Source organism: Chanodichthys erythropterus, chromosome 19, assembly GCF_024489055.1.
Source record: "Chanodichthys erythropterus isolate Z2021 chromosome 19, ASM2448905v1, whole genome shotgun sequence".
Classification (NCBI taxonomy): Eukaryota; Metazoa; Chordata; class Actinopteri; order Cypriniformes; family Xenocyprididae; genus Chanodichthys; species Chanodichthys erythropterus.
Genome location: NC_090239.1, coordinates 36,307,090 through 36,330,576, shown reverse-complemented (window position 1 = coordinate 36,330,576; position 23,487 = coordinate 36,307,090). Strand labels below are relative to the sequence as shown.

The 23,487-nt window shown below is 35.9% G+C and overlaps 1 protein-coding gene across 1 annotated transcript in view; it reads left to right on the top strand.

Annotated features, from left to right (window-relative positions):
* Nucleotides 1-23,487, top strand: part of LOC137007883 (uncharacterized) — a 135,874-nt gene that overhangs the window by 18,313 nt on the left and 94,074 nt on the right. The window lies entirely within an intron of this gene.

Genomic DNA, 23,487 nt, shown 5'->3' with positions numbered 1-23,487 from the left:
AATACAAAAAACGCTGACACGGAAAATAAAAAAAACACGCCACAATCTGTCTTAACTGTTTGGTCCGGTATTCTGTTACAGTTGCTGGTGTATAAAGCACACAACGAGGAGATATAATCAAAACAAGTCTTTTACTAGGAAATCAAAATGGAGAGATCAGGGAGATCAGGGAGATCAGGAACACACAGGAACACACAGGAACACACAGGAACACACAGGAACACACAGGAACACACAGGAACACACACCAAAGCATACACAAACGATACCGGACAACAAATGACAGGAAACACAGGGCTTATATACAAGGGATAACAAGGTGGGTGATTAGACACAGGTGAATGACTAGTGGCGGGAAATGGAACAACAACAAGACCAAAACAGAGGCTGCGTCCGAAACCGCCTACTTCTCTACTATTTAGTAGGGGAAAAGCAGTAGGCGAGCGAGTAAGTATGTCAGAAGCAAAAAGAGTAGGCGAAAATTACCTTGGTGACGTAGTAATTCTCGCGAGATTCGGCCGTGCGCCTACTTAAAGTGCGTCCGAAACCGCCTACTTACCTACTATATAATAGGGGAAAAGCAGTAGGCGAGCAATTAAGTATGTCAGAAACCTCAGTAATCATAAATGAGTAGTCGAGGAGTTCCCGGATGGCCTACTACTTCCGCCCAGATTCTGAAGTGTTCCTCGATAGATACTTTTCTATCCCAGGAGGCCACGGGAGAGGATACGTCATAATCAAACACTTGAGAAAAGCGGCGCGGATGCTGTTAAATGTAAGTATTGAAAACCAAAAACACATTTGTTGAACTACTGTAGAGTAAACTGCTGAATGTGTGAAGATGCTAGACACTATAGTTGTGACTTTACTGTAAAACACGATTTATTATGTATTATAACGGGATCTATAGTAAACACACCTTAATTTAATTCTCCGAAGTGGAATTACATATCCTAAACCATATACATCTTAAAGATGCTTATGAAATGTTTATTTAACCTCTGACAGGAACATCTTTAAGTATTATGTATTATGAGTGATGTGTTTGTGCTATTATTCACTGTTGTCAACACTGCTTACATTACATGAATGAAAATAATGTAAATAAATAAATCTACAGTAACTACATAAGTTTAATCTATTTTATTTGTCCGTTAATACAATTGGTAAATTAAGGAACATTTGTACTGGATAAGAAGTGAGTTAACACATCATCAACATGTGAATGTAGATTTGAGCACATAAATCTCAGAGGAAACCTGAATCTTGTCTGATGTTACAGGGACAAATGAGCACACGTGTGTTTATCCAGTAGAGGAATGATGCCATCAAAAGCTTTGGGTGAGGATACTACAGAAATGAATACAAAGTCTATTTAAATCTAAAGTCTATTTTATTTTAATTATTGAAATTTAAACAGACTTATAACAGCACTTTTTTGGCTCTTGATGTCTGTATATTTGCTGCACAGCTTTTGTGGAGCAGGACCTGCAAGGAAAGCTGACGACGGCATTTGTTAGAAATAAAGAGGAAAGTCTGAAACAAAATATAAAGTAAGATCATTTTGTTATTTCTAAAACAGAAATCAAATGACACTGTGCTGTTAAAATGACTGCTTTTGTATTATATTTGTGCATTATTGTAGGATGTGAATGTCCTCAGACTGGTGTGAGCACTGAAGATGGAGAGCCACAGCAGATCCTGGGAATGGTTCAGTGTCATGGACGAGATCCTCCATCACTCCTCCTTTCAAGTGACTCAATCAAGGACACACTGGAGGAGATGCTGCAGAGATTGAACCTTCTGCTGACCAGCTCAGTGGTTTAGCCCACCACACCAAAAATGTAATGAAGCTACAACAAATATTAGCAAGTAATTGTAAAAATATGAAATGAAATATGTCAAGAAACTGAATGCTGACATGAATGAATTGTAAAATGTTTTAATCTGCTGATGGAGAGCAAATGAATGTTTGCAGCAGCAGATTGTCCCGCACATCTTCTCCCACTCCTGCTTCAAGGTTGAGGGGTTCAGGGGTCCATCATCATCATTTTCCTCATCCTCTGGATCAACACTGTCCCCATTGAGAAGAGCAGCAGTGAGGGACATGATGATGAAGGTGTTCATCAGCTGCTTCATCAGAATAAAGCTGCAGAATTGGCACAGCTGTGTTGAGATGACAACAGGACTGTAAATACCTGATTGTTAGATCAATACATTTGAATAAAGCTTTGTTTCTTGTGTTGTTGTCTTGTATATGTATTTATTTATTGTCATTGTAACTTGTATTATTTCACTTTTTTTTATTAATTATGCTATTATTATCAGTAAATGTATATATTTTATTAAGCAATGAATTAATGCATGAATTGACTAAATTGAGATATATTCACATCAGCTGTATTTGTCTAGTGTGTGTTCATGCACAGCTGTCATATGGCAAAACATTACATTTTGCTTGTTTTACTAAAGAAGTAAAATGAAAAGTTATATAATTAAGTTTTGGTCAGCATTTATCATTGTTATTGTGTATAAGTGTTGGGATGTGCTAGCAGAGCAATTCATTCTGGAGTAATCTTAATTTTAAGTAGTTATACTTAAATTTTTTGAGTATAAGATCAGTCTTCTCCAAAGGCGAGATCTTCGAGCAGCTGCTGATGTCTTCTTTGGCTTCAGACATTGCTAACACTGAGGAAAACCGCTCTAGGTAGGGTTGAGTTACTGGTGCTGTGAGGTGTTAGTGCACCCGTCACTCATATCTTTATTTTTATTGCATTATCTTTAACAATGAACAATAATAATGACAAAAAAACAAAAAAAATATGGGTCTGTATACATGATAGTTTGAGATTATATACACAGACATAAAACATGACAAGATTAAATATTTTGAATACATCATAATGCATAAAAGTTATTTATTTGTTTATAATTTATAAGCATGAGGGATGAAACTAAAGCTAATTCAACAAGAAAAAGAGGAAAACAAATGAGATTTATGCCACTTTTGCTTGTGGATTGACATTTTTGCATATAAAATAAAGAAATTAACAATATATTCACGCAAATTTGGGTTTTTGTAACAAAAAATAAACTCACATCAGTAGTTAAAAATATAAGAACTTTAAATTAACCCAAATATACATTATTTGTACTAGAATTACAAAATTACTGGCAGCTGTTTCTTCAACAAGACCACAAAATAAAAAAGTTTGATCAATATCAAGATATTTACAGATATTACAGAAGAATTAAACCTGTCACTCATATCTTTTCAGTTGTTGCGCTTGCGATAACGTCGTAGGTCACATGATAACGTCAACATGGCGGATTATTCTCGGATCTCATTCATACTCAACGAGATTTGGCTATTAAGTACCTACTCTTTTACCCCTCGTTAAGTAAGTACTTATTGAAATTAAGTACCTACTCATTAAGTAGGCGGTTTCGGACGCAGCCAGAGTGTACATGTAACAAAGAGATTCTGTATACAAGTTTTTGGTCCAATAAGTAATACCTCAGTCTTAATTGAATTTAATAGAAGAAAATAACTGGTCATCCAATGTTTTATAACTTAAAAACACTCTGTCAGTTTGGATAATTTAGAGATTTCATCTGGTCATGATGAAATATATAACTGGGTATCATAAGCATAGCAGTGGCAGCATATATACTGAAAATAGCAGAGGGCCTAAAACAGATACTAATGGCACTCCATAATTTACTGATGTTATCTTAGATTTTTTCCTGTATGATCTAAACCACCTTAATGCCTGTCCCTGAATATGAGTTGTCGTCGATCTAAGAGTATTTTATGATCTGTAGTGTTGAACGCAGCACTGAGATCAAGTAACACTGGTATTGAGATATAGCCTTGGTCAGAAGCTAGAAGTAAGTCATTCGTAATTTTAACAACCACAGTTTCTGTGCTATGATGAGGCCTGAATCCTAACTGAAATTTTTCATAGATAACATTTTTTTTGCAAGAAGGAAAACAACTTTTTCTAGTATTTTAGACATAAATGGAAGATTTGAAATGGATCTGTAATACAATTGTATTTCTGATACTTTCAATTTTCTCAGTGAAAAAAATAATAAAATTATTACTACTAAACTGTAATGGAATATTTTGTTCTGGTGATGTCTGTTTTGGTTATTTTCTGAGTTTGCAGAGATGCTCGGCCTTGGCTGCTTTTAGAGTCTTTTTATAATGGGAAGTGCTTTCTTTCCGAGTGATTCTAAAGACCTCTAAATGATTTTGTCTCCATTCGCGCTCTAGATTATGAGTTTCTCTCTTGATAGCATGAGTAAAACTGTTGTACTAAGGTGCTGTGTTTTTCTCTCTAACCTTCTTTAATCTGATGGGTGCAACAGCATCTGATGTACTAGAGAAAATGGTGCCCATTGGGTACACTGAGCTGCTGCAGATCAGGCAGGTTATTTGTGAATCTATCTATAGTTGTCGGGAGATTTGTTCTACCTAGTCGATAATGCGGCGCAATATGGCAAATATCAGCAGTACCCAGCCAACATAGCATGGTGGGGCCCAGATGGGTGTCACCTGGGCATCACCTGGGCAGCCTAACTGGGGCCCAGACATTTTTGTCCACGGTTTCCATGGAGGCCCCACATGGGTTAGCCCAGATGAAACACTGCTCAGTGTGCACACTACAGGCGGTTAAATGTAACACAGAAACATGCTGGAGTTAATGAGATAATTAGGTGATAACGAGCAGAATCACTGAAGGACAGAGAAACAACAAGAACTACGACTTCAGCCACAGCCTTAGATGAAATCAACTGAAGATAAAAGACATTAAATCTCTGAAGATCTGATTAAACATCTCCACAAACAGCTTTACATATTACTAACCAGACTGACTTTATTTCTGACATACATCTACAAAAGTTGTTATTGAGAATTACCAGAGGTTTAGATGTTGATGATTTGTTGAAAATACGTTTGGTTTGATGTCACCATGATCAAGGTCAGCGCTTACTTCAGTTAGGCAGTTTGACTCTTGATTGTTTTAGTTATAATGTTTCTTTGGCTGCTCTTGCTGTTTGTTATGGCAAGAAAAGCAAAAGACAATATGTTTAGCTGTTGTCAGCTGTTCAATGATATGAATCTAATTGTTATCATGTTATAGCTTTGTTCAATAATCTAATGACTGAGCTTTACATGAAAAAATTATTAATTTGGTGCTGGATCTTCTCCAGAACAACTTTTAAAAAAAAGTTACAAAAATCAGAGCAGAAGATCTGAAAATACAATGTACATTAAATCCTTTAAAGGTGCTCTAGATTGTTTTTTTTACAAGATGTAATATAAGTCCTAGGTGTCCCCCGAATGTGTCTGAAGTTTCAGCTCAAAATACCCCATAGATTTTTTTAAATTAATTTTTTTAACTGCCTATTTTGGGGCATCATTAACTATGCACTGATTTTTTCAGCACGGCCCCTTTAAGAGATGCGTTCCCTCTGCCCCACGAGCTCTTGACTATACATTGCATAAACAAAGTTTACACAGCTAATATAACCCTCTGTTACGTCCCCAGCTAGTCTAGGGTTTAGGGGACAAGTAACAGAATAAATATGGTGTGATGTGTGGAGGCAGCAAGGTGCAATTCCCAACCCAAGGGCTTTAACAAAGACCAAAGGCAACTCAATATCAAAAAAAAAAAAAAAAAAATTCATTTATTATACAGATGTGGGAGGATTAAGGCTTCAAGAGGGGGCAAGGCCAATATAACAAACATAAACCCTCTAACTATTTAGGAAGAAACAAACTAATCTACAAAAGAAAAGAAACCAAAATACAATAATACGCTAACTCCCTAACTAGCTTAAACAAGAGAAAACAAGATATAAAGAAAATGGCACCCACCTCTCTACTAACCCTTCCCCAAATAATTAACAATATAAACTTAGGTAGAGGAAAACAATAACAAAAGTATATACAAAAAGAAAGGACTTACAAAACATAAGGGTTTTCTGGTAGCAACAACAAAAAGTATCACACACTGACACTAAAGAAAAGAATCAATCAACAAGATATAAATCAAAAAAAAAAAAAAAAAACAACCGATAAGGCTTTCTGGGTTGGGAAAAGAAGCCTCACGATGCAGCCTCCACACACACACACAGCTCTATTCTAGATCCCCACAGCTTCCTCTCCTCCTCCAATCACATTGGATAACCAATTATTGATCATTGGAGTCAGGTGGCAGCCATTACTTCCTGCTTATGGAAGGAGAGAGAGAGAAAGAGAGAGAACAAGAAGACAAAAAAAAAAAAACATACGTCCTTGGCGTTGAACACCTGTTGCGTGTCGTTACAGACAGGTAGGAGCAATGATCCAGCCAATTGGCTTTTGACTCTGGAGACATGGCTCTGGGGTTGGGAGGAGACCTGACCGCCGACGCTTGTGGTGGATGCCTGTCGAAACGGGGGAATGGCTGAGTCGGGAGGAATGAGGTGTGATCCGGGAGGTGCAGGAAGTGAGGCGGATGAAGGAAGTGACATTGAGGTAGATCATGAGGTAGACATGGGTAACGAGGGAAATTCAAACAACGAAGAATGGAGGGTAGCGAATCGAAAAAAAAGAAAGCAGAGAGAAAACGATGGAGAAAAGGTAGAGGAAGAACAAAGATCTGAAATGAAAGTTATGCGGTTTCAATTCCCTTGTACGTTAAATCACTTGAAGGTTAGTGAAGCTATTCACAAGAAGGTAGGTGATGTACGATCTGTTAAAACTTTGCGAGATGGGAATCTACTGATAATATGTAGAAATAGAGTTCAGCAACAAGGACTAATGAAATGTAATTCATTGCTAGAGAAGGAGGTTAAGTCACAAGTGTGGGAAGAGAGAGCGAAGGTTATGGGTGTATTATCTGGAGTGTCAACTGAGTTAACTGAAGAAGAAATCAGGGTTAATATCAGAGGAGTGAGAGTAATGAGAGTTAAACGTTTTCCTTTCACTAGAGATGGTGTTAAGGGGCCTAGCATGTCTGTTTTGTTGACTCTAGAGGGAGACAAAATTCCTGAAAGAATCAGAATTGGGTATGTCAGCTTTGTAGTAGGACCATATGTCCCTCCCCCTATAAGATGCTTTAAATGCCAGCGCTTTGGGCACATTGCAGCAGCATGAAAGAGTAAATTCCGTTGTGCCAAATGCGGAGGGGAACGTGAATATGGGAAATGTGAGAGAGGAGCTAAAATCAAGTGTTGTAACTGTGGAGGAGAGCATAGTGCTGCCTACAAAGGCTGTGATGCACATAAAAAAGCAGTTCAGATTCAGAACGTGAAGGTAAAAGAAAAGCATATGCTGAAGCAATTAGGAAGGTAAAATCTAATGACATTAATAGTTGAGTAGCACCTGTGAGTCAACCCCCTGTTCAAAGCATAAATAAAAGCTGCAGTGTTACCAAGGACACACTTATAGTGGAAAAAAGGAAGTTTGTAGCGTTTATGGAGGAAGTCATTAACTGCTCCGCTCAAGCAGGTAGCCGGACAGAGAGAACTAAGATAATTGCAAAAGCGGCAGAAAAGTACTTGGAAATGGAAGAGTTGTCAATAGAGATCATTAACGCAACATTTATTACGGGGATATCAGATTCACAGTCAACATGTGGTGGTGGAGATTAATAATGTTAATCATTCTACAGTGGAATGCGAGGAGTCTAATTGCGAATGGTCAAGAACTAAAACAGTACATTCAGGAGTTGTCAGTTAAACCTAACATTATTTGCATTCAGGAATCTTGGTTAAAACACTCACTTGACTTTACATTGTATGGTTATACAGCAGTACGTAAGGACAGAACCAATGCTACGGGTGGTGGAGTTGTCACCTTCATTCAACATGGTGTTAACTATAGAGCTATTAACAGTAGTGAAGAGCTAGAGATAATTATAATTGAGGCATGGGTCAACAAAACAAAAATTAGAATAATAAACTTATATAATCCTTGTCAAAAAATAACTAGAGACACGTTGGAGAGGGTATGTGGTATGGAAAAATCCAAAGTTATAATATGTGGAGATTTTAATGCATATAATACCCTGTGGGGAAGTGCTAGAACAGATGGAAATGGGTATATCATTGATGAGTTTATGGATGATAATCAGTTAGTGTGTATAAATGATGGAAGAGGCACCAGGTATGATGCAGCTCGTGGTGTAGAATCTGCAATTGATCTCACTTTTGTATCACAACAACTAGCAGGTACTTGCTTATGGGATGTGAGTAGTGATAATGCAATGGGTAATGATCACTACCCTATCTGGGTAAAGATAAGGAATCAAAATATTAGTTTTGAAGAAAATTGGATTCCAAGATGGAGAATGAAAGAGGCCAATTGGGGGCTGTATAATTTTAAAACAAGCAGCAAATTAATTGAAATCATGCCAAATTTGAGTGACGATATTGAGGAGTTGAATAATATAATTATTAACATAATACATGAGTCAGCAGAGGAAACAATAGGTAAAACATCTGGAGTAAAGAAGAAGAAAATGGTGCCTTGGTGGTCTGAGGAGTGTAAAGACAGGAATAAAGCCTTTAAAATTGTTAAATCTAATCATTCATTTGATCATTTAGTGAAGTATAAAACAGCACAGGCTAAAGTCAAAAGAACTGTAAGAGAAGCCAAAAGGAAATATTGGAGAGAGTTCTGTAGTAATATTGGGGCAGGAATTAAAATTAAGGACATATGGGGAATGATCAGAAAGATGGGTGGTATAAGAAGGGAATTTTCAATTCCGGTATTAAGAGATAATGGCACTGAGGCAGTAACCAGTAGAGAAAAAGCCGATATGCTTGCAAAATCCTTTGTAAGGATACATAGCTCAGAGAATCTCTCTAGTGAAGAGTTTGCTTTAAGAATGAGAACCATTGAAGAAAATAAAGATATGTTGGGGATGAAAGTGACAGGTGAGAGCTCACTAGATGCAGATTTCACACTGTTTGAGTTAAAAAGAACATTGACAGGTGTTAAAAATACTTCACCAGGGAGAGATGGGATATGTTATAAAATGCTTGAAGAACTATCTGATGTGGCAAAAAATGTGATTTTGATGTTATATAATAAAATTTGGGAGCAAGGAAAGCTACCTAATGGGTGGAAACATTCAGTAATAATCCCTATAGAGAAACCAGGAAAGGATAAAACGAATGTCAAAAGCTACAGACTTATAGCATTAACATCTAACCTATGTAAACTCATGGAGAGGATGATTACTAAAAGGTTAGTGTACATATTAGAAAGTAGAGGGCTGATCACACCGTATCAGAGTGGTTTCCGAATTAGAAGAACAACTACGGATCCTGTAATCTGTCTGGAGAATGAGATACATAAAGCACAAATTAATAAAGAATTAGTTTTGGCAACCTTTTTTGATATAGAGAAGGCATATGACATGCTGTGGAATGAAGGAATTTTAATTAAACTGAATAAATTAGAAATAGGAGGTAAAATGTTCAACTGGATCAAAGATTTTTTAAAGGGTAGATCCATAGAGGTTAGGATAGGATCAGAGTCATCAAGCACATATGCAGTAGAAAACGGCACCCCACAAGGCAGTGTGTGTAGTCTAATTCTGTTTAATATAATGATTAATGATGTGTTTGATGGAGTGAATCAAAGGATAAACAGGGCATTATATGCAGATGATGGAGTATTGTGGGTAAGGGGCCGTAATATTGACAATTTACAGCAAAGGATGCAAACAGCAGTTAGTCAGGTTGGAAAATGGTCATTTAAATGGGGGTTCCATATTTCAGTGGAAAAAACGCAATTAATCTGTTTTTCTAAGAAAAGGGTAAAACCCACAATAGATCTTAAGATATATGGACAATCTCTCAAACAGGTCAATGACTTTAGATATCGTGGTGTGTGGTTTGATAGTAAACTTACTTTTAAAAATCATGTTCAGAGAATGGTGGACAAGTGTAAAAAAGCAATAAATCTTTTGAAGTGTCTTACAGGGTACAGCTGGGGGGCATCAGGATCTTCTTTGAAAAGAATTTATATTGCAATAATCCGATCAGTGGATAATCCGATCACTATGGATGTATAGTATACAAAACAGCAGCAAAAACTACATTAGCGGAACTAGGCAGGGTGCAGGCCAAAGCCCTCCGGCTGTGTAGCGGTGCCTTCCGAACATCACCTATCTCAGCGATGCAAGTAGAAGTAGGGGAGATGCCTCTAAATCTTAGAAGGTTAAAACTTTCTCTAGCATATTGGGTAAATCTACAAGGGCATGAAAATACACATCCTACAAAATTGGTGTTAGAAGAATGCTGGGAATATGGTCGCAATGTGAATAGTAGTTTTGGATGGAATAGTAATAAAGAGGCAGATCACATGGGAATAAATAATATATCTTGTAGAAAAACTGTTAACTTGAGCACAATTCCTCCCTGTTTTTTCTGCTATCCTGTAGTTAATCTAGAAGCAAAAAATATAATCAAGACAGGAATGTATCAAAGTGTACAGCAGTATCTAAAAGTAACGTATGATGACACAGTACAAATATTTACAGATGCATCAACTGGTAAAACAGGGGTGGCTGTATACATTCCTAAATATAATGTCAACATACAAAAAAGAACTTCAAACTACCTCTCAATCTTCTCTGCAGAGATGATGGCCATCATAGTAGCGTTACAGTGGGTAGAAGAAGTGAAGCCATATAAATCGGTTATTTGTTCAGACTCTATGTCCTCCTTAAAGGTACAGTTTGTAAAATTTTTGCAGTAAAATATCCAAAAACCACTAGGCTAGTGTTATATATTTTGTTCAGCTGATTACTAACAATATCTCTAATGTTTTCAACTACTTGTAAATCATGAGAAAATTCCCATTCTAAACAGTGACACGGGGCAGTGCAGTCGCCTGTCAATGACGCAGTTACCTTTGTTACCGCCTTTACTGACGTAGAAACCACATGACAACAGTGCCGTGGACAAATGCGGAAGTAGAGTCTAGCGTCCAGCAAACCACTAGCTTGCTTCAAGCAGTTCCTTATTTACTTCTTGCACGTTTTATGGTGGATTGTGTTAATTCTTTATGGAACATAATTACTGTTTACCATCTGCCGCTGGTTCTGTCGACAAGGACAGCTCCCGTAAACTCATGACCGGAAAAGCGGAATTGGCGCCGGCGACTGTGTCATAATAAAAGTCCCGCTGCTCGTGAGGCGTGTGTTGATCAATCGCTCCAGCTCCTCGTTCAGCTCCCGCAACACTCGGTCCTGCGCTACTTCATACTACGGTAACGTTAATAATCGCATCCACGAACATGAGTTCTTCCAGACTCCAATCCCTATTCTTTTGCACCGTCCGTTGATATGGAGACCACATGTCCCAAGTTTCCACTCTAAACTTTACGTCATCAAACTACGCCTTTGTTTTGAATAGGCTTCTAGCGACCTCTAGCGGAAAAAAATATCACAAATTGTACCTTTAATTAGTATCCAGAATGGGAAATCTGCATGCAGACAGGATCTTGTAGATGAAGTTCATCAGACGATTTTCAGGATAATTCAACAGAAGATAATATTACAGTTCGCTTGGGTCCCAGCACACACAGGTATTGAGGGCAATGAGAAAGCAGATGAATTGGCAAAAGAAGCAATTAAAGCAGAACAAGTTGAAGTTGTTACAGATTCCCTTTCAGCAGATCAGAATTTAAAACAATAATTAAAGATGGTATTCATAAACTCTGGCAAGATAATTGGGATACGGAAGGAAAAGGTAGGCATTTATATAGTATTCAGCAGACTGTAACAGTTAAAAAGATCAGTTCACTCTCAAGACAGGAGGAAATCTGGTTAACTAGGCTAAGGTTGGGACATACAGGACTGAATAGCGGTCTACGCATAATAGGTAAACATGAGACAGGAATGTGCCCATATTGTACAGAAACAGAAACCGTGAAGCATGTACTTCTGACCTGTAGACAGTATTCTGAAGAGAGAAAAATATTTAAGAGGGTAACGAGAAATTCCGTTACTTTGAGCAACTTGTTGAGTATACCTGAAACACAGGCAGTTACCAAAGCAGTGATAGAATTCTTAAAAGAAACACAATTAGCAAAAATAATTTAGCCTATTATATTTATTTATTTATTGAGTTATATTTTATTATTGATTTATTTATTACTAGTCTTCTTCTGGAGGCTGTTTTTTTTTTTTTTTTTTTTTCTCCCTCACGACCCAATGTGATCACACCTCAGTCCAGTAGATGGCGGTAATGCACAAAGATTGCAAACTGCCAATAAAATTCACTGAAGAAGAAGAAGAAGAACATACGTCCTTGGACGTAACACCCTCAAATGGATCTTTACAAGATGTTCGTCATGCATGCTGTATGCATGCTTCGAATTATGTAAGTAAAGTATTTATTTAGATTGTTATGTTTGATTCTGTGCGAGTTTGAGGCTATGCTTTGTGGCTAACGTCTAATTCTACACTGTTGGAGAGATTTATAAAGAATGAAGTTGTGTTTATGAATGACTGCACGTGTTTAAAAATGAAAATAGCAACGACTCTCGTCTCCGTGAATACAGTAAGAAACAATGGTAACTTTAACCACATTTAACAGTATTAGCAACATGCTAATGACACATTTAGAAAGAATTTACAAATATCACTAAAAATATCATGATATCATGGATCATGTCAGTTATTATTGCTCCATCTGCCATTTTTCGCTGTTGTTCTTGCTTGCTTACCTTGTCTGTGCACAGATCCAGACGTTAATACTGCCTTTCCTTGTCTAATGTGTCGAATGGGCTGGCATTATGCAAATATTGGGGTCATATATATTAATGATCCTGACTGTTACGTAACAGTCGGTGTTACGTTGAGATCCGAGTGTTTTCCGGAAGTCTTTTAAACAAATGAGATTTACATAAGAAGGAGAAAGCAATGGAGTTTGAGACTCAGTGTATGTCTTTTCTATGTACTGAACTCTTGTTATTCAACTATGCCGAAGTAAATTCAAATTCTGATTCTAGGGCACCTTTAAAACACCTGGAAGATTTATTCACACACAGACATCAAGAATCAGCGTATGATTCTCAACAATGGTGACATGCTTCATGCTGCAATGCATTCTGGGTGCCTCATACAAAACTCATCCATGGCTCCCAGAATGCATTGCAGCATGAAGCATGTCACCATTGTTGAGAATCATACGCTGATTCTTGATGTCTGTGTGTAAGTGAATCTTGCAGGAGGTTTGAAGTGTTTAGTGAACAATGTGTTGTTCAAATTTTCTGATTAAAACATTTTTATTGTTGTAATTCAAGAAAAGATCCTGCACAAAGTCAATCACATTTTGCTCATAAAAAAGCTCAGTCATTAAATCAGTGAATTAAGCCACTAAATTACTATAGTTTTATCATTTAGCAGCTGACCACATTGTCTCTTGTTTTCTGCCTAACTGAAGTAAGCGCTGACCTCGATCACGGTGACATCAAACCAAATGTATTTTTAACAAATCATCAACATCGAAATCTCTGGTAATTCTCAATAACAACTTTTGTAGATGTATGTCAGAAATAAAGTCAGTCTGGTTAGAAATAAGTGAAGCTGGTAATGCTGTTTGTGGAGATGTTTAATCAGATCTTGAATGATTTAATGTCTTTTATCTTCAGTTGATTTCATCGAAGGCTGTGGCTGAAGTCGTAGTTCTTGTTGTTTCTCTGTCCTTCAGTGATTCTTGTCAAGAGTCAGGTGGGATGGGATGTTCTTATCTCATTAATTCCAGCATGTTTCTGTGTTACATTTAACAGCCTGTAGTGTGCAGTGTTCATTTCATCTGGGCTAACCCCTGTGGGGCCTCCATGGAAACCGTGGACGAAAATGTCTGGGCCCCAGTTAGGCTGCCCAGGTGACACCCATCTGGGCCCCACCATGCTATGTTGGCTGGGTACGCACGTTACAAGGTAGTGATCAGTAACATCATCACTCTGCAGTAGAATTTCTATATCGGTAGGATTGGTTCCATGTGATATAATTAAATCTAGTGTATGATTAAAACGATGAGTGGGTCTAATGACGTTTTGCTTGACCCCAAAGGACTTTAGTAAATCTGTAAACCATAGACTGTAAAAAAATATGGACGTAGCGTCCGTGACGTCACCCATAGAGTTCTGAACAGCAGTTTTGAAGCGAAAATGAGGACGCGGCCATCTTAGCTGCGCGTCACCGCACGTCACTCCCGGATAACTGAAAATGGGCAAAGAGGCGGGGAGGTGGTTTGAGCTGATGTGATTGGTTGCTGAAACCACGCCCACCTAGCTCGACGTGACCACGTTAGCAAGCAAAGGAGCTATCTGTCTAGATACTATCTAAATTATTAATAAAGATAAGTTTTAACATCAGAAAGTTCTAAAGGTTTACTGTCAATTTACGGTGTTTTTTTTAAGATATAGATGCTCCAACACCAGTAATTTGTGTTGGGTGTGCAAATAACAACATGGAAAATCAAATGGGACTTCATACCTTTATAATAGAGATCACGAGATGAATCCAATCTGTGGCACTTGGGTAAAATATAAATGTCCATTGCAAAACAAAAAAAAAAAAAAAACATTTCACATTTATTCTGAATGATCTGCTCTCTGTCATCGTTCTTCAAGAAAGGATGCAATCTGAGCAGCGATCGTATCTAACAAACAAATGAGCCCGTGTCCAAAGTATATTTTTTTCAAAATAGTGCAGCAGTTTTAGTTATAATATCCAAGCAGTGCTGTCAGAGTTGTATATCCTCCTGGTTTTGTCATTGTAGTAACGTTAAATCTCGCAATCAAAACTTTCAGCCAATGCCACGATCCAACAACGTGTGTTCTGTCTCTTCCGCATGCATGCACATCTACACAGACACACATCAGTCTCGAATATTATGCAGCAAGCCATATTTTATAATTGTATAAAATAATCGAGAAAAAAAGCACAAAAACGGCTGAGATGCCAAATTCAGCGGCAGTTGAGGTAACATGACGGCTCTCAGACAGCAGCGCAATCTACCTGTCACTCAAGTGACCACGCCCTTAATTATGCAGAACTTTTAAGGCTTAATATAATTTAAACGGATAAGTTATAAAAAAATTCACCCCCCTCAGAGTTGTCATGAAGGGCAAAAATAGCAGTATAGACCAAAACCACAATTTGTACCAACTTGTAAACATGTTTTTTTCTGCTATAAACTTGGCCAATTTAACATGGGACTCTATGAGATTCTGCTCTCTTTTGGAGCCTGTCCCTAGCGGCCAGTCGATGAATCGCAGTTTAAGTTACTTCCGTATTGGCTTCAGAGAGAAAGGGGGAGGTTGCCGCTTGCTGTAAACGCAGCCCCTAATGCATCATTTTTATTGTCTACATGAATGGTAAAATCTCCAACAATCAGTGCTTTATCGACATTGACCAATTGATTTGAGAGAAAATCTGCAAACTCTTTTGGGAAACCAACATCTATAAATGGTAGCCAAAGCAAGAGATAGTAGGGACTTTTTCTTATATATGAGAGTGTAACAATTAGTACAATCACTTCAAATGAATTAAACCTGTGTTCTGTTTTCTGAGTAACATTAAGAATATCTCTATAGATAGTTGCAACCAATCAGATGGGGCTTGTGTTAGAGAGAGATATAGGGAGGCTACTGTGTCAAAATGATTGATGACACCTGTCATAATAAATCATTTTTATTGTGTCCGGTATGAATATTCCTATGGGGGTTGGATTTGCAGAATGATTAATATTGAACTGTCAGGTTGTATTTATATAGTTGTTATTTGAACTCTCTCTAACCCGACTGATCTGTTGACCACATGTGTGAAAAATGAATAAATTATAATCAGGATGATCATAATATGACAAACAATAACCATCATTATTAGTGCAAAGCTAGACAGCCACTCTCTGTCTCACACACACACACACACACACACACACACACACACACACACACACACAAACACACACACACACACAAACACACACACACACACACACACACACACACACACACACACACACACACACACACACACACACACACACACACACACACACACACACACACACACACACACACACACACAAGCAGCCACCCCACCCCCATGCACAAACAGTCTCAGATTTCACACCTCTGGTTGTAAGAGGAGAAACGGAGAGAGAGAGTAAAATCAATGATCTATAAATTGGTTTAAAATAAACTACTAGATCACAAATTAAATAAAACAATGTAAAAGTTTTTACCCTAAATAAGTGTATAAAACCTTCTTACATTTTTCTCATGGAGAAAAGAGACTTGCGTGACCGCATGAGTTCTACTGAGTCAAGGAAATGTTTAAAATAATAATAATAAAAAACATGCTTAAAGTTTAAAGCTCTTAAAGTGCAGCTCTTCTCACAACTTGGTGAAACTGGTTCAGAGAAGAGGAAATGTTTTCCAACAGGTGTGTATTTTAATAGATAAAAATATTTCAACCATAAACTTTTATATCTTATTTCTGTATTGGGTTCCAATCAGTGTTTGATTGTCTATGACACAAGTGATTATGCATAAATGTAACTCAAAGTATGAGATTATTCAATGGTACATGTTCAAAAAAAAAAAAAAAACAAACAAAAAAAACCTTTTGCTGTTATATCCATACACTCTTCCCTGGGAAATCAGGCTGAAAACCATTTTCTATCCACTTCTCACAGCAAGGTGTGAAATGTGAGACTGTCACAGTATTCAGGCTGTGGGGGTCTGTGGACACTTCCATGTTTTATGGGGCTTTCCATAGACATAATGATTATTGTAGTATAATTGTATATTCTAGTCCGTACACACACAAAAACAAACAAACAAACTACAAAAAAACAAAAACAAAAACAAAAAAAACATTTATTAATAAATAAATTAACAAAGAAAATTGATCTAAAATAATTTATAAGCTGTTTTTGTCATGGGTCAAATTTTGCTCGGGGGCCAACAATTTGTGGTAGGACTACACTTTTGGGTCACATTTTGTCCACACAACATTAGGGAATACCAGAACCACACACATGTACACACGCACCCATCCACCCAAACACACAATTGGTTCTATCAAAGGAATTCTCTATTTATCTCTATTTTAAATTAAATTATTATAAATCAAATGTATAAGCCAAATATGTTACATTTATTTAAACATTTTAAACATTTTTAGTTATAGTTAAAAAAAAATAAACAAATATAAATATGAAAACACCTTACATTTTCAGAGAGCTGAAGTTGTTAAAATAAAATAAAATAAAAAAATTCTAAAAAATATATAAAATTATAAAAAACAAATAGTTTAAGTTGTGTCATAAACAAAAGACTCCTAGGGATAAATTCCAGTGTGAAACAAATCCTTCAGACCCTCACAGAGACGGGAGGAAGCAGACAGATGAGCCTCTGTGTCACAGCATGTAAAGTTAGTCTGCATTCTAGAGCACATTTTTATTGTACTAAATTTATTACAAAGCATAATCTAGATATTTTATCCAAATCCAATCTATAAAGTTTTATTAAAATCATATCTTCTATTTATCTTTTTAGAAGGCTACTGTATCAGGATAACATCTGATTTCCAATGGTAGAAATGATTTAACTTAAATTTAACCTAAAGTATTATTTTTATTAAAAAAAAAAAAAAAAAAAAAAAAAAAAACTTTAAAATGTTACATCAAAAAAACTCTACTTAGTTTTATTTGATCTTATTTCTCAAAGATTTAAGCAGCATTTCCATCTGGCAAATAACCACCAATGCAATGAAACATATTGCCAAAGTTTGTCATAAAAAAAAAAAAACTTTGTTTTTAAAAATGAATATTCAATTTTGATAAAAAAAATATATATATTAAAAAATTCCAAACGTGAAAGTGTCTGTGTGTTTGATGCCTCACAACGCAGTCACCTGAAACAATGACTCAACATTGCTCTTTTTAGTTTAAGTTGTATCTTTAAGAAAATCCCACATTTTCAGAGAGAGGGAGAGAGAGAGAGACCAGATGTTCCTCTGTGCTGTTCCCCCTGAAAAATTGTCTAGAGCGAATATTTAATTTTACTCGTCTTAATTCAAAGTATGATATTACCTTAAAAATCAAATAAAAAGTGGTCATATGTTGTCATACTATTATGGTGTGCCTGAACTCAACATCTGACATTCTTGTAGCTTCTTAACTGGTCTTTATCAATGTGGAAACATACCCTTTACTAAAAATATACTATTGGTTATCTACTCAAAAATACAATGAGTATTTTCAAACGTTACCATATTTTGATGTGACCGTTGTCTGTTGGCCTTATGAACAGACTTTAGGGAGCACTGATGAAAATGCCCTTTGACTCCCAACGATTTTGCAGGGTGTTAAAGACCCTATAAGGTAAAACATAATTTTTCAACTAAGTGAATCCGCACATGTGAGATCTTTCAGAAGACGTGACTTCCAGGGGACAATGGGTCTCTTGAGAATATTTAATTGTGCTTAAAAACCAAAGATTAGGCCAAATCCCCTACCTGGCATGTCCGCATTAAATATCTTCGCTGTTAAAACCTAGTGTATCTGTTAAATATGTTTGTGTCTAAAAAACTTTACATTTAAGGTGAGGTTTGTCTCATAGATTTATATAATTTAACTTTTTTTTTTATTTCAATAAAGTTTCAATTCCTAGTCAATATAAGGTAAAACTATGGTAAAACAAAATAATAATGTTGACAAATAATATGTTTGCTGCAAAGTTTTTAACAAATAGATATTACCTTGCTCCAAATCAGTTTCTCACACAATGAATACAACATAACCAGACTATTTTTTTCTTTTCACAAACTATTAGGCAAAACGTACTTTCCCCCTTGGTATTAGAATAGGTCTTATTTTTTTTAAAGTTTCAGGCATGTTACAGTCATGCGATACAAGGATCCAAGTGAAGCTTCATATTAAACTTTAACAAAGAAAAGAATATATCATTTTCACTTTGTATAATTTGTATAATTTGAACATGACTTATACATACTTCCAACATGTATTTTACAATATTTGTACTCTGGTATCAAGTGCTCACGCCATTTTTAAAAAAAAGTTTTAGTAATGATTTAGATAAGAATCCAGATTTTAGCATTCAACATGACTGTTACGGCCCATGTCCGAGTTAACAGTTCGTTTAAAATAATAACTCAAATGAGGACATGGACCGCACACATGCAAGAGCCACAGACGCGGTTGTCAATTTTCAGGACAATAAATCACCATCATTTAATTATAATAAAAAGAAGGAATAAACAATTCATAAATAATGTTTGCAAACAAAATTAGACAAAATATTAACAAAGGAATTAACAGTAAACAGGTAGGGAAAAAAAACAGCCAAAGGAACAAAGAACGCCTGCCTGGCTATTCTCACCAACAGTTCTTACCTAGCTTCCGATAAAGCAAAAGGAGTGAATCTTCCGGGCCTCTGCTTCCTTCACTATACTTACTACATTATTAAACAGTGACCTGTTTAAACAAATCCACTACCCGTTACTGTTAAAATTAAACATTAACCATATAAAGAAAACATATCGAACAAAACAATGACAAATCAAGAAAACAAACTAAACTACAACAAAACACAGACTAAGCGCCCCATGAGAGCGGATGATGGATGTTCAAAGAGACCGCATCGAGGGGAGAACGCAGAGAGAGACACCAGCGAGAGAGCCCAGCGAGAGAGAGAGTCCATTGACGCCCTCCACGCTTTTTATGCCGGAAACCCAGTGACGTCATCGTGCTTCCACCAATCCAGAGCTTCAACGCCACCTATGGGTCTTTAAAACAAACTACACAGCCACGTAACAATGACATTTAAGAATTGTATCAGCTGTCAAATTTTTGACTCAGAAAAATAGATATTGAATATAGCTTACTGCCGTTTCTTTTTCCCAACAGATAAAAGTCAAACATCCTTTGTAGGAATTATCTGACTACAAAACTCACATGCGAATTCAAGGGTCTAGTTACTAAGAAAGTAAATTGATAGTTCTTGTAGTGCAATTATCCATCTCTTCGATGTGGGATTGCATGAATCGTCGACAGCAAAACTAAGTCTGGTTGTTTGCACTTGAAACGATTACAACTGAGACATAATCTAACCGTAGCACTAAAAGCTATGCATTCATTAAAGTTTGAGGACGGTAAGCTACACACTGTAGTAAAGCTACAGATAAATCTCAACCGTGATCTTTGTAGGAATTACGAGTGCAATAAATTTTCACATCTAAATTCAAGAAAGAAAGCAGTGACATCATGTTGTTAGAGTCTATGCCATGCTGTTGCAATGCTCATTTAAGAAGTATAACATCGCAAGCCCTTGTGAAAGCTGTAGATGAAATTCAGACAATCTTTATACAGGTATTATATGTACACAATTTACTACGACGACATATAAGAGACATTTAGCTATAATGAAAACATATATATATATATATATATATATATATATATATATATATATATATATATTTATATATATAAATCCTCTCTTCTGATCTATTGCGAAAGATTGTGATTTGTAAATGCCATTTTTCCGCTAGCAGATGACCCTGTTTACAATTTTTGATATTTTATGTACAGTTCAAACATACTCTCAGGAAATAATGAAAACATGAACAAATGATGCTCCTACTACACAAGAGTGTTGAAACTAAAACTGTAATGTTCTTTTAGGTCATCTTTTCTGGTCTGTGTATGAAGCGGTCACAAGTCACATAATGCATCAACATGAAAAGTGAGTCTTGCTGTTTTTGTGTAACATTTACAACTATTGAGCTTAAAACAAGGCTATCTATTACACTTAGTTACAATATGTTACAGTCATGGAATCATATTTTCTTTGTACTCAGGACTTCAATAAAAAGTAAACTTGAGTAGTTTTAAGTGAAAGGTTAGTTGATTCAGGCCGCTCCAATGCTGTCTTTTTAGGTGTCAGCCTTTTAGGTTTGATCCAGGAAACAGGCACGACAGTGTGTTGTCATATTTGTCTCGATTTGTTCTTCTTTCAGGATGTCATTATGGTAAGTGGCATACGATCAAAAAATGTTTAACATCTCTTAAATGTTTTTTTTAAATTTTAAATATTTGTTTAGCTTAAGACAAACTCAGTAAAAACAGTATATTCGTAAATACATTGAAATAAATGTAACCATACAAATATTGACTATGAATAAATAAAACAAAACCTAACAACATACACAACTCTTTCACAAGCCAGACTGATCCCAGGTAAGTTTATCTCAAATACCTGACTCACAATAGTTAGATATCTTGACTTTATCCGCACATAAAATGTATGTTTCTTGATTTTTTTTCTTTGACCAACTTTTTTCTGAAACACAGTGTTTTACCAAGGCTTCATTTTTTTAACATCACCATTCTTTATTTTTTTCCTCTGTATTTGTAACAAATTAATTAAAAATTATTTAACAGCATGATACTTCAAGCTGTTGACTGCAGCGGTTATCATTTTTCCATATTTGAATCTGTGTTTTCTACACATTGCATGCTGGGATGCATTCCAGTACCTTCAGACCATTTTCTCCATGTTTTTTTTTTTTTTAGTTTCAAATGTCTCAGTATAGGATTTCTCTCACCTACTCCAAATAAAGAAATAAAAATGCATATTCTGATCAGATAACATAAAACCAATACTTTAAAATGGCTGTATATATGCCATGTGTGTGTTTGTGAAAGTTGATTGGTGGATGTTGGTGTGTTTCAGCTTGTAAAGAATATGTGTGCTTTTTTTCATCTCTATTCACAATAAAATTTGTAAAGACATTCGGATCAACTGGTGCGTGGGCAAAGGCCTGAAAGTTTAAATCTGGTGAGCAGTGCAGCTTTGTACACTTTAAAAACAGACTATGCATTGTTTGATAATTAGATTGCATAGTTTGCTATATTTGTATCCAGAATTACAGAGTTTGAATGTAAAAAATACCAATAACATTTACTTTAAAATTACAAAGATGTTACATTGTTACAGATGTTACAGGGATATCACCCCTTTAATATAATGAGCCACATGTTTAATTACAGATTATGATCATTCATGTAATTTTACATGAATTTTTAGGCTTTGTAATGTAATTTAAACATACAAAAAAAAAAAGTAATTTTCCTGTTTAAAAAAGAGAATTACTGTAATTTGTTATCAATACTTAAAATAGCAGTCAAGTTGATAAATTACAGATATTGTTTGTAATTTTACATGAATCTGTATGTAATTTAAGAAAACAGAAAACTACTGTAAAAAATTTTGCTATTTTCCATAAAATGTGTAAAAAATTACAGTGTATAGAGGTTAAAAAACAAATGAAATTGTTTTGAATATAATTTACAATATCATGATCATAAAGTTAAGTGACTCAGTGAAGTGACGCTTTTTATTTCAACTTTGTTGTATACACATAGTAGTGTAGATGATAAAATGGCATTACATACATAAAGTAAAACAATCATGACATTACAGGTGGTCTAGCAGAAAAAGAAAATCTCTGGAGGCTACCATGTTTCGGTCTAGGGCGTAGTTGACCACCGTTTCAATGATTCCGTCGATGGTGGTATCATCAGCATTTTTTGAAAACACACATATCTGTTACATACAGAGAACCTCAGTAACTGCAAACTCGTCGCCACATTCAGACATCACATCCAGAACTTTTAGGCTGTCTATTTGCTGTTAATACACAAACTTGTAATATGAGTGTTTGTATCAAACCATGAATTGTTCAGGCCTTTTATCACAATCATTATCCGGATCGCATGCATCTTCAAGGATCTTATGCATTAATATGCTCATCTGTCTTCTGAAATAATCTTTAAACATAGTCATATGAAGTATGAACATATGAAGTTCTTTCAGCTACATTCAGTCACCTTGTTACTGACATCTGGTTACTCTTCATCAGTTTCTGCGTAGCTATTTCATTAATGTTTAGATGTTTAAAAATTAATTTTGCACATTATAAACTTTGTCTTTGATATAAACTTTCTGGAATCTCATTGTGCTTTAACGCATTGAAGTTAGGATTTTTAGATCACATGCCCCAAAGGGGCATGTTGGAGAAGGTGAACTATCTAGTGCTAGATCTTCCTTTGTTTAGGAAACCCAGATTGTTTGCGATAACCAAGATCATGCATAGAATTTATCAGGACAGTCGATTGGGGTCTGACCCCTGCTGTGCGGGGTGTACAGGGAGTTGCCATCAGGAAGTCATAAACATAACAATCACAATGAAACATAAGTAGAGAAGTCTACATATGTCGCCAGTTTATTATTTTCTTTTTTTTAATCTTTTTTTTTGTATGTGACTTCTTTGTTAACAAAACAAATACAGGGGTTGAACAAAGGAAACCAAAGACACAGCTGAAGCTGATGGGTATAGAAACAAACAATGACATAATCCATAGCCATAG